This window comes from Mytilus edulis, chromosome 3, assembly GCF_963676685.1.
Source record: "Mytilus edulis chromosome 3, xbMytEdul2.2, whole genome shotgun sequence".
In the NCBI taxonomy this organism is placed as follows: Eukaryota; Metazoa; Mollusca; class Bivalvia; order Mytilida; family Mytilidae; genus Mytilus; species Mytilus edulis.
In genome coordinates, this window is record NC_092346.1 from 69589621 (window position 1) to 69601003 (window position 11383).

The window sequence follows — 11383 nt, forward strand, 5'->3', positions numbered from 1 at the left end:
AATAAATGGTGAGTTGAACCTAGTTTTGCGGTTAGCAAAACCTCGCGCTTTCATGGTAATGTTGAATATAACACTAAAATGGCAACAATTTACATGACAGGACTACAGTGCAAATAAATGCAAGTACATTTAGGACAGATTAATACACAAATAAACATTGCAATAGGACATTTCAACATGTTAATTGTTATCAAAGGTATCAGGCTTAAAATTTATGTTCAGACAAAACCTTACCTGTGCACCATCGTTACGGTACTTGAGGTAATGGCATGTCCTTGATATCATTTACTGTTTTAAAATTCTGCAATAATAATTAGTTCTTCCCCTATAGAAATAAGCAGATATGGTATGATTACCTCTGAAAATATGTCCATCAAAAGACCAAAGACCAAGGATTTATACAACTACAGATCTCCATAAAGTCCAGAAAATGACAAAAACGAAACCAAATACTAGTAGTGAGATATAAATGATCCAAGATAAAATACAAGAAATAAACATCGCATTAAAAAATAGTAATTAGGGTTTCGACAGCGTGCCCCCACGTCTCATAGACCTTTCCATGCCATTGGGAAGTAGCTGATGTGATGAAGGTCAAAACTATAAGAAAAAGAAAACTCTTTAACAAAATCTGGCAGGTTCGGACCGTTCACTAGCCTTTGACGGCAATAAATCTAAAAATAATTATTCAGCAACTACTCTAACATGGTAGGTTGAGATTTTATTTATTATTCACAGACTCTATATTTAAAAGAAATAGAGTTTACAGAAACAAAAGTTGGGAGGTGCACGCTTTACAAAAGGTATTAACTTTAATGCTCTTCAGCGTCGTACTTTATTTGGCCTTTTAACATTTTTTTTATTCGAGCTTTACTGATGAGTCTTTTGTAGACGAAACGCGCGTCTGGAGCAAATATGAAATTTCAGGCAATCCTGGTATCTATGATGAGTGTACTATTGAGTTACTGTAACGGGTCGTGAAAGAATATTTTGTCATTTTGTACCATCTGCTGTCTAGCAGCTGTTGAGTGGATTTGTTGTTAAGACATGCCCTTCTCTACCTATTATAAATAAATATATACTCTACTGAATAAAATAATTTCATGTTTTACAAGATATATTACGTCAGACCAATGCATTGTTTGATTATGTTGATGTCACGGATAAACCTATTATACTACATGTATCAAACATTAGCAGCTGTAAAATTTTAATTCAATACAGGTGAATACACCGAACACAATACAAACGATCTAAATTTCATAGTCAAACAATATTTTTTACTAAATATGTACTTCAATAAGTTCAAAGCAAAAATACACAGCAGTGCAATCAACGGCCACCAAATTACTGTTTTAAGTACTCTAAAGTTTTCCACTGGTTTAATATATTTGTACCGTGCACTTCCAATCTATTATGTTTTAAGGAAGCAAAATTAGTAATTTTAACGATTAAAGTAAATTGTTTATTAATTTTTGTTTGACATCATTATTTTTCCTCATTAAATTTTTATTATTATTTATTTCAATTAGTACAAAGCAACAGAAATATCAGTTCAATATACAGCCACCAAATGACTGTTTATTACTTCAAAATTTAAGAAAGTGTAGGTAAAATTAGAAATGTTGTTTATTTTTGTTAAACATTTTAGTTTTCTTTTTTAGATTTTAATTTTGATTCAGTTCGAGCAGTTCAAAGCAAAAATACATATCAGTGAAATTTACAGTCATCGAATAACTATATAAAGTACTTCAACATTTCAAGATAAAATCTTTAAACATAGCACTTCCGATCCAGGTTGTAGGGAAATACACATGGTAAGTTTAATTAACTCTCAAAAACTTGGGTTTTTTTATTTACTTTTCAAAGGAACAGTTTCCCTTGATGGAAATGTTTTCATCAAGACAAATTCTGATGAATTTTATTTAAAGTTATTAAAGATAACCAGGGCTTTATAGAAAGTCTAAGTCATTAAAGATAACCAGGGGCTTTATAGAAAGTCCATGTCATTAAAGATAACCAGGAGCTTTATAGAAAGTCCATGTCAAAGATAACCAGGGGCTTTAAAGAAAGTCCATATCATTACATATTACAATCAAATTTTGTTTCCTCTTGCAATAGTATTTAAAACAGTTGACATTTCTACCTTTAACATAAGTTTTCCTCAAATTGAAACAGTTGACCCTGCATTGTTTTCTAAAACAATAATGGCAAATATAGGTACCAGTATCTTGTCTTAGGGAGGGATAAATCGTACTTTGTAAAAATCAAACCTTATATCAACAAAAAGATGCCTGATTTCTTAATAGACAACATACTTGTCGCGTTTTGATGACGTGTTTTTTAACAAACAATCAGCATTGACATGGGCATCAACTGTGCACATCTTCTTGTCGACTTGAATCTTTATTCGTATGAAGCTGACTTCATACAGGAGCTTCTCATAAAGAATGATAAGAAGCTAACATTATCTTTAAACTTTGATTTCTACTTCATAAATAATGCCCTCTCACTAAAAATATCTTTAGTTGGTGACTATAATGAACGCATGAACATTAAATATAAGATTAAACATATACAGTTAAATCTAAGTGATATCTTCTCTTACATCTTTGGATCAATTGACAACACATTGCGACAAAAGAGATAATGTTATCTTCCCAGTTGTGAACTGTCCATTTCTATGTAGCATCAGTCCACAACGCCTGCATATTGAGTATTATATATATATCACAATATGGTACGATATTCCAGAGCCTGTCTTTCCTACCATGAGTCAATTCATGAATAGCTGCTCACCAGGAAGCTACTTAACCCAGAATTCCAAGTGGCTAAGTTCAAATCAAATCATCCCTTTGAAATTTTGACGGACGCCATCATGAGTTGGTTGACCGTTATAAAATATCTATCTCACAGATGATGGAAATTTTCCATTTTTCGAAACCGCAATCCCGTTTTCCTTTCCCTAGATTTGAGCATATTTTGGCCAATAGCAATCGGAATTACAAGGTATTCCGAAAAGTAATTGATTTAATGATATAATATGTAATCATATATTCATAATCATGATTAATGATTCAACTGTTTACTTGAACATTTGTAATCAAATACAGCTGTTTAATGATTACAATTACCCCTAGCCTGGATGCGACATTCGTAATTATACTTATCAGCGGGTTTGTAATGACAAGAGCAACAGGACCGGTGTCACATGTAGAGCAGGATTTTCTTACCCATTACACCATCCCCGCTTTTTTTAATTTTTAGATTAGTTGGCTTCGTGTTGCTCAGTCTTTAATATTTTATGTTTTGTGTAGTATAAGTATTGTTTGTCTAATTTGGTCGTTTTTTGTAATAGCGTTTTCCATTTGTTTTCGAGTAATGAGTTTTAATGGTGTTTTTGTATATTTCTTCTCTTTTTTACTACTGTTTTTGGCAATTTTCTTGTATTTTCGTTATTTTAACTAACTTTAGTTCAAAACGATCATAATTTTCATGTTTATATCTTTACGTGCTGGGTAAACTATCTTATTAAAAGTTTGAATAAAGTTGTGCATGAGTAATATATTTATCTATGTATTGTCGAAATGAATCCTCATAGGTAGTGTTCATGTTATATACGATACGATATTAAACAATGCAGTAGACATGTGAAATCGGTAGATATTAAACTAGGATTTTAGAATGTGTTGTAGAGGTGCTGTCTCATATATTAAAGATACTCTTTATCAAATGTTCTTAATGAACAGGTAGAAAACTCTTCATTTCGAGGAGTGAGAAGTATATATAATAATAGTGATTTTGTCACGAATAAGTGCAGTCCGACGTAATAAATTTGAGTCACTTCCCTTTAATATTGCCTCAGTTTATTTCAAATAAGCAACCTAAATGCAACTAAGATGTTTTAATCAATATCATACTATGCATGTCTAACGTTCTACATTGAAAGTTTCCATAGTTTGAAAATTAACGCAAGTTATGCATTCGACATATTTTAAGAAATAGCATAGATTAGTGAAGCGATTTACACGGTTAAGTTTATTGTCTCGAAGAAATTTTTCATATTTTTGCAAAACTTCTTCCTATGTGACGTATAAATTTTCTGAGGTCAGACACGCGAAGCGAATGTGTTTTTAATTTGATAGATGCTTGTGTGCTTTTTTTGTAAAATTGTTTGTTTTAAGATTGTAAGTGATGACTGCTGTACCCATATTTTGACTATGTTATTTAGCATGTCAGTTTTGTTCCCACATCGTTGTAAATATAACGGAATTTGATGAGACTGTCGTAAAAGTGAAAGGTTTAGCGCTATTAAACCAGGTTCAATCCACCATTTTCTACATTTGAAAATGCCTGTACCAAGTCAGGAATATGACAGTTGTTGTCCATTCGTTTGATGTGTTTTGTCATTTGATTTTGCTTTGTGACTAGGGACTTTCCGATTTTCCTCGGAGTTCAGTATTTTTGTTATTTAACTTTTTTTACATACTCATTTCACGTCAAGATTAATACTTTTTTAAAACTTTTTTTTCTTAGTATGAAATTCAAAACAGTGTAGCTGTGGCCATTGATTGACCCATCAAAATCATCCATTGACTGGGACAATTTACGTGAACGTTTGTCTGTAACGACCACTGTTCATGACGTACCTACGATAGACATTTAAACTGTGGGGTCAACAAAGGTTTCTTAACGCCTTTAATTATAAAATAATTCGAAAAATTAATCAGGAATAACCTTTGTGTTTTGATTTATATAATTGATATAAATCAAAATATCGTGTTATTTCTGATTAATTTTTCGAATTACTTTATTTAGGTGTTGAGAACCTTTGGTGACCCCATAGTTTAAGTGTCTTTAAAAAGTACATAGTGAGCATTGGTCGTTACATACAAACGTTCACCTAAATTGTCCCAGTCAATGAATGATTTTAATGTGTCAATCAATGGCCACAGCTACACTGTTTTGAATTTCATACTATCAATTAGTTTGGCGTAATCAGTGTACCTGCATGTATCACTTAACATTTGCGTTGCCTTAGTTGGTATCCAAAGACAGCGTAGCTGACATTAATGCTGAATATGTTATGATTGACTTTCTGAAATTATTTAACACCTCACAGCGATATACTACTGTTGCTTTCATTTATTCACCCCTTGTTTTATAGATTTTGTATTTACATAATACATTGTGTCATAGATCAAATGTGTTCATTCGGTGTATGTTCACTTGTGTTAATATGTCTTTTGATTGTGTTAAGCCATTTCAATCGACATTTTATAGTGTGTCTTTGTATGTTGTGATGTTACATTATACCGTATAGCGGGTTATTTTCTCGGAATGTAAATTTTCGCTTATTTTCGCGGATAGAACATAAACGTCAAAATAAATTTTTGCAAAGGTATTGATGAAAGTTTTGAATCCGCCAAAATAATAAACGCCAAATTATTTCGTATACCTTATTCAATGAAAATCGCGAAATTTTACACCCGCGAAAATAACCCGCTATACGGTATATTGTCTCGAGTAAGGATTAAGGTTGGTATCTATTTAAACGTTTAAATCCACTGCATTGTTTGCACCTGTCCTAAGTCAGGAACCTGATGTTCAGTAGTTGTCGTTTGTTGGTGTGGTTCATAACTGTTTATATAGATTAGATCGTTGGTGTTCCCGTTTGAATGGTTTTACACAAGTCATTTGTTGGGCTCTTTATAGCTTGCTGTTCGGTATGAGCCAAGGCTCCGTGTTGAATACCGTACTTTAGCCTGTAATAGTTTTTTTCTTTTACAAATTGTGAATTGTATATATGTTTTCTCATTCGCACTCACACCACATCTTCTAATATATCATAGATAGCGGTTTTCTACAGGCATGTCAATAATGGACTCATCCATAGACTCAAAGACATCGTAAGCGGTATAGGGAGTCAAATTTTCAACCCATTTAGCTTTTAGGGTTAACAATAACGATAGGTTAGATCACAGCTTAAAAATGAAAACAGCATTTATTAAAGTCTAATGCATCCGAAGCACTTTTCTGAATTAACCTTCACTAGGAACGCTCAAACCCCAAACATTAAAACCCAAAGATGTATTAGAACCTGAACACGTGAAGAGGTCTACATCCAAAAGGAACCTAAAAATAATTGCCAAATGCATTTATTAATATCAACTTTGCATGAGAGAGTTGTTACACTAGTTTCTAAATATTTTCTAATCTCATTACTGTTACAAACCACGTTACATGTAGTACCAACGCACTGACTACTGGATTATCATAAGAATCGTTTCTCTATATTATTTTAATCTTGAACAGCCATGTAAACTTATTTATCTTGAATAGAAAATTAATTGTACTATTTTCTTTATTCAGGTTAATCTGTTCTTCATCCTACTAATCTTTGAATTCATTCTACATATAGATTGAATTAAACTTTGTAGTCCCTCGTTGACCTTCTCTTTCTCTGAAAATCTAGATCATAATTAATCGTTTACTATGGAAGCCAAATCATTGACAGTCTTCATGGCCTAATTCGTAAGTATCATAAAAAATTCCAAATTAATAATAACAAAATTGCATCACCGTAATTATATCAAATATGATCATGACATATCTTCTAAATCTTTTTGGAGTGATTAGGTTTGTTAAATTTGTCTTTTATCGCACACACATAAAAGCAACTACATTTGTATTTAAAATACATTTGACATTTTAAAAACTAGACACAATTACCAACTAGTATGATAACTGTTGACAATCATGGATTTAAAAGTCATTGAAATTCAAATTGAGGATCTTCAACCTTAATCAATGTACAGAAAATCTAAGTTTTTTAGAATTTTGATATTAAAAACGTTCCTCATACGAGTAAAAAAAGAATACTACTATTCAAAAGTTACAATAGCACACAACTACAATCAGAAAATCATTTGCAGATACAATAACAAAAGCATCATCATCAAAGAAAACGAAAAGAGAATTGTCAATAGTTATATCAAAGAATACTTGTAATTTCAAATTATAACATCAATTAACTCGAAAACCGTGTAAGGATTATATGTATCCTTATTGTTGTTGCTCTTGAACTTATATAGGATAATTAGGAATAAATAGTCATCGAATGTATAGCTGGGAAATTTAATTTTTTGCATGTTATTATTCGTACAAAATCAAAAAGATATTCGTTATATTGTTCACATAAGCTAAGACATAAAAAGAAAATTTGAAATTATTTAAATAGAATATATAACAGATATGAAATTACAAAATAAATGGTCACGATATGAAAAAAAATATAAAACGATTTAATTAGAAATTAAATAATCTACAATGTACGTAAGTTAAAAGGCCTATCCAATAGGAAAGTATTACTTCATTCACTGGTATATAAATTTGATGTTTTAAAATTAATCTTAAATTTGTATATATGTATATAAATATTGACCATTACAAAATGTAAGCATTTAAATTTTACACAATTGATATTTCTTTCATTGTTACAATTTTTCACTTATTCTACATCAATCCAAAGTGAAAGTCGAGTTTTGTTCTGTTTATGTCTCGGAATTCGTCAATCAATTTTCATATAAAACATTTGTAACGACAACTAAGACACTCTGATTTAACCTATTTAGCTGATATTTGTATTATTTTGGACAAAAAAACATAACAAAACAGTGACCTTATTACTAGATATAAATGAACTAATAGACTTTTTAAAATTAAGACAACAGCGTTAACTTGTTTTTATCCTGCATTCAAAGAACAGGCTAACAAATGAAAGTTATACAAATGAATAACGCTTTGATTAACTTTAAAAGTATACTAATAAAGCATCCCGCTGCTCTGCTATGCCGTTGAGCAAACGGTAATGTTGGAAATAACTGTTTACACGAAAATTAAATTTGATGTTTTCTTCGCGGTCCCCGTTTAGGCCAAGTCTATTTTTTTTTTTATAGAATTGAAATGAAACAAAACAAAACGTTAAGGCATAAAGATAAGAATATACGTACATTGTCGATAAATTTAATATAAATTTGAACTCACTACGAGACCGGATAAAAGCTTGTTGAGCATTGCTATTCGTCTTGTTTCTAAAGCTCGTACAAATATTCTTTTATATTTTCATTTAATATAAATATATTTTAATTTAATCTTTAATGCAAATGGATGCATTCATTTTGTGTTTCGTTATTTTTTTATATTGTAATAATCTTTATGATTTATTCAATCATAAGCATTTTGAATTTCTAATGCCTTTGAGTACATGTCTATATGTCAGGTGTGCTTTTAAACGCTTTTGTTTAATTTTTTAAATCGTCTTTCTATTCAACAATGAGTATATACAAAACTGCGTCATACTCGACTTAAAAATAATATCATGCCCGATTCGTGGTTAACCAGCAGCATTTATTATAACATAGATATAAGAAGATGTCTGATTATTTTGTTTTTGGGTTTGTTTTTTTTAGTTGTATTTCAACTATCTTGTAGCTACGTCTTATCGTTTTAGAGTTTATAATTTCTATCCCTAGCGTTTGAAGCGAACACATGCCATTTTGTTAGGATAAATAGTCTCGACATCCGAACCCTAGTCAGGTAAAAAGTAAACGGTTAAAACTAAAGGAAAATAATAGTACAAAATATCAGACCAACTCTAAAAATATGTACTTTACACAAAAAAATGTTCTCAAACAGTAAGATTGAAAGTTGGATTCTGGCTTATCAAAAACAAAAGGTCATATTGGAATACAAAGTCCGGCGTCTGAAAATTAAAATCTGATTCGATACGTTGAATAATATCGTTTTCATGTGTGCTCACTGTGTTTATATTCATACATAGTTCTAACATTGTCGGAGGTGATAGCCAAATAATCTGTTTTATTATTGGCGGCCATTATGATAACTGTTCTCAGTCTTGAGAAGTTAACCCTATACACTTTTATCACTTCACATGCTGGCTGTTTATGTATGTGTACATTCCTATTGTTTATTCGATTTTTTAGAGGACGATAAATCATCACATTTTGCACGAGCCTTAGCGCAAAACGATGTGTATAAGCTAACTGTTTTTTTTGCTTTTAAATACTAAGGTAAATCATAATACTTTATTATTTTCATTCGAAACCAAAAATACCGAACTCCAAGGAATAGTCAAAACGGAAAGTCCTTAATAAAAAGCTCAAATATATCAAACGAATGGATAGCAACAGTCATATTTCTGACTTTAGTTGCTTATTTCTTATGATAACTAACTTATAGTTTTAGTAAATAAACTCATCATAGATACCACGATTAACATTTTGAAAGCCAGACGCGCGGTTTGTCAATGAAACAGAAATTGTGTGGCGATTATATTTGTTGGGCGATAAAACAAAATAACAACAAATCGAAACCTTTAGATCAATTTCGACCAGTTGGTTATACTATGAAGAAGGTTTTTCTTATTTTTTAAAATATATGCCCCAATGAGATATCACGCGGTTCTCCTTTAATGTCAGCTAGTTTCCGTTGCCAAGTTTATAACAATTTAAAGAATGATTTGCACAGGAAACGTTCGGACACTTTTTTGTACAATGATGTTCCCTTGGACTTCAGAGTAAACAAGGGCCAGCCATTATAAATAGCCAATTTGTGTCAAAGAAGTTAAGATTGCTAAACATGTTCTTTATGTTTTGTTACTTGTATTAACTATTTTAACGGTTCCAAAGTTAAAAATGTTTCTGGTTAATTTTAATAGTTTCAATATCGATATATACCAAAGTATATAATAATGGTAAACTTTTAAGTTATCCTTGTTTGATTCAATGACTGTTGAACTGTCAAAAAATCCTTTAGGCTGCGGTCAACAAGATTAACTTCGTTGCTATCATTTGAGACTATCTGCTTGAAAAAAAAACTTTTATTCAACTATCGAAAGCATTTTTTGCCAACATTTGTGACATTCATCTTACTTCAGTTGTTCAGGTGAGGTCACATTTCTAGTACGAGTGGATACCGCCCAGTGATAACATATTTTCGCAAGCAATTTGTTCACGCGAATATTTTAACATTGAGGATAATTTACAAAAAGATTTTTTTAAACCACGAGCATTGTTATTGATTAGAATTTCTTTATGAAGCATTATTAACGTCAATTATTTCAACCTATAAATGTTTAATTAGCGGATTTTCCTCTCAGTCAAGTCGGTCACTCATGAATGAAAAAAAAATATAATGCCGTCTACCGAAACATCTTTTATTCATAGCAAACTAGAGCAATGCTGTTATTTAACGTAATTAGTAAACCGTTTCGTCAGTGCGTATTGCTGTTAAATAGGTTAATGTAGAGGAAAATATGTCCCTTATAGGCGCCGGGGAGGAAGTTACGAATCAAATATATTCTAACATCGTTAGGTTGATTTTCTAGGCACTTTATATATATATATATATATATACCTAGATAACTAGCTACGTTGCAAATATTTTCATCCAAGAGATTATGTCTGTTGTTTATACTTCTCTATTAACACTTTTGTATTCTGTTTTACTTACAAGCTTTCTATTTTTTTATGAAACTTATTCATTTCTGCCAGTCGAAATATTATAACCAAATCAAATTATGTTCCCTTCCTTTACATAATGTATCTGTTTTGGATATTGTTCTACCCCATGGAGTTTTTGTTTCTATGACAGATTTATATTCTAGGTTCCCATTTTAATTCTTAAAACAATTGTATATTCGCTTATCTATAAAAAAAAACATAACAGTTTTTAGTGAGTAAAAGTTTCAAAGTCAAATAACCATGACTAAAGTGGAACTCATACGTCGTCTATGGATATGAAATGAAAATACTAAAACAACTGCATTCATAACATAATTGATTTTCCATCAGTGGTTCATCTTAAACAGGATTAATCACAAACTGTAAGGTGAAGACGATTCTAGAGTTTAAAAATAAATAGACCATGACCATGATTACTACTGGAGTAGGGTTAAATAATCGGCATAGAAATTATATTTCTAAATGCTTAAAATACTGCATACCAAATATGTTTTGTCCATAGGCAGGAATATGGCAATTCGTTTGGTGTATTTGAGTTTATTTTTTTGTCATTTTCAGTTTCGATTGTTCATTGGAAATCGGTATTTTTGTTATTTTAATTATAATCTACCATAAACAGTTTCCCACAAACAAACATAATAACAATGTTAACGCTGCAGCACCAAATTATTTTTTTGTTTTCATTTTTCTTGCCTTGATTCGAAACCACTGCTGGTGAACTACAAGTTTATATTTCTTGTTGTCTATTCTTTTTCTTTAGGCATTTCATAATTAGAAATGATATCAGAATAGAACATGCGTTATTCAAATTATCCGGAGTTATACAGTTATAAGTGGTA